We start from the raw sequence: 2,156 nt of genomic DNA, 5'->3' as shown, positions 1-2,156 counted from the left end.
ACATTGGGTTAATATAGTCCAGTAGCCAGCTGCATTGTTTATCTTCGTTTTTTGTGCTGGAATCGTGCTTTCTGACTGACCAGTTGGTGGTGGTGGTGGTGGTGGTGGTGGTAGTAAGGTTTCATGAGGGTTAGGCTGTATCAATCAATTTTTGCTGGTAAGACCTCCCTTGTGTGTGTGTGTGGCTGGCTGATTGAATTAAATTTTTATACCTTAACATCTCTTGTGTCTCTTAATTATGAAGCTGTTTTTCATTTCTCTTCATTGCTTTCTTTTGGCTTCCTCTTTCTCTCTCTCTCTCTCTCCTTCGTATGGCTTCTCTTGTTTATTTGTACCATCAACATCACCACTACCACTGCCACTTATTTATTTACTCTTATTTTCTCGATTTTTATCTATTAACTGTATTTATGAGGTCTTGCTTGCTAATTTATGTCAGTCCTCCAATACTAGGTATACATCCCATATATATATATGTGTGTGTATGTATGTATGTATGTATGTGTGTGTGCATGTGTGTATATATCATATATATATTCATATATATATATATATATATATATATATACATACACACACACATACAGAGAGAGAGAGAGAATCAATTTTGTTTTTCAACATTAAAACATTCATAATATTATCATGATTTTCCAATTTTCTTTTCCACTCCATATACCTCATCTGGTAAATAAATATACTGCCTCTTTTCAAGCAAATTGCTTTTTATAATGGAAGGACTCGTCAGAGTTACATATATATATATATATATTTTTCATTTTTATTTATTTATTTTTAAAACATATGCAATGATTTAAAAATCTATTTAGTAAAAAAAAAAAAAAAAAAAAATTGTCACTATTTGAATAATTTGATTTTCTAGCCGTAGTAATTTGGCTGGGATTCTGTGGCACTGAATCACTTATCTGTTTTTATTTACTTAGTGGGTTGATGGTAGTGGTTTTGCTGGGGATTTTTTGTCTGTCAAGGCAGAGCTGTTAATTGTTATATTTTTTATTACTTAGCAATAATTAAATATTGTTGAATTGATACAATGTCAGAAAACCTTTTTCTCATTAAGACAATGAATCTAGGTCTTTATACACGAGCATACACACACATACATGCACATTCTGTCTAATAGGGTTCTATTTATCAACTGTGTACACAATAGCTACAGCCTTGCATGTTGAATTTTCGTGCAAGAAAAAGGCTGGTGAAATGACCTTTGGCCACTATCTTTGAATTCATTCTCCAACCAGAAATAAGTCTACTTCGCTGGTTTTATTATTTTGTGATACAAAAACTGTATACTTTCTCCTTCTTTCTGGTTTCCTACATTTCATAAACTCTGATCTTGTCAGTATTTCTGTGCATGTCTATCTGTGTTGTCTCTGGCACCAAAATATAGTTGGTGCCACTCTCATTCAACTTTACATGATTTTAGTATTATTTGTTTTGCTTTGTTAGCTTATTAATTTCATCTGTTTCTGACACCTCCCTATCAGTTGCCACTGTTAATTTATGTGCATGTAATGATAATAAAAATCTCCCTCTCATCTCCCTTAATTTGAATAGCATTGTTAATGATATGTAATTTCTAATTCAAGCATGCTGGTTTCTTTATTTTGTCTGACTGAATTTCTCAACCTAATTTTTCAACTTTTGGATACACTTACCCTATAGAGGTGTAGACAAATTGCTTAGCAATGAAATATTAATTGTACACTGTTACTGTCCAGTGTGGCAGTGTAAGCCTGGTGTATGGAGGGGTAACCACCAAACTGAAAAGTTGGGTTACTTTTGATGTCCTAAAATTAAGGAATTTGTGCTGGGAGGAAGTGTGCGTGTGTGTATGCGAAAGGGAAGCAGCTCTTCCTGTCTGATTTTTTTTCAATGTTTTCAGTTGTAATCAACTGCTCCCCATTCTTTATTGCTTAGAGAATCGCGGTCAAATGTTAGAGGAGGAATTAATATCCAAGAAAGTTTTCTCTACCTGCTTCACCTCAAGATTAGCCAATTTTACATTAAAATAAATTCAACAATTTCCTTAGTACCAAGTTATTGGTCTTGCAAATTGTAATATATATATATATATTTATCCATATATATATATATATATATTAATATAATAACAGCTTTTTCTTTTTACTTTTCTT

The 2,156-nt window shown here is 32.4% G+C and overlaps 1 protein-coding gene across 1 annotated transcript in view; it reads left to right on the top strand.

Moving 5' to 3' along the window:
- Nucleotides 1–2,121, top strand: part of LOC106871476 (14-3-3 protein epsilon-like) — a 19,083-nt gene extending 16,962 nt beyond the window's left edge. Inside the window, 1 exon segment of the mRNA NM_001323787.1 lies at nucleotides 2,082–2,121. The gene's annotated coding sequence lies outside the window, so the exon portion shown is untranslated.
- The last annotated feature ends 35 nt before the right edge of the window (nucleotides 2,122–2,156 follow it).

The sequence above is a fragment of the Octopus bimaculoides genome, chromosome 6 (genome assembly GCF_001194135.2).
Source record: "Octopus bimaculoides isolate UCB-OBI-ISO-001 chromosome 6, ASM119413v2, whole genome shotgun sequence".
NCBI lineage: Eukaryota > Metazoa > Mollusca > Cephalopoda > Octopoda > Octopodidae > Octopus > Octopus bimaculoides.
The sequence above is the reverse complement of the archived record's forward strand: the minus strand, read 5'-3'. Positions and strand labels throughout refer to the sequence as shown.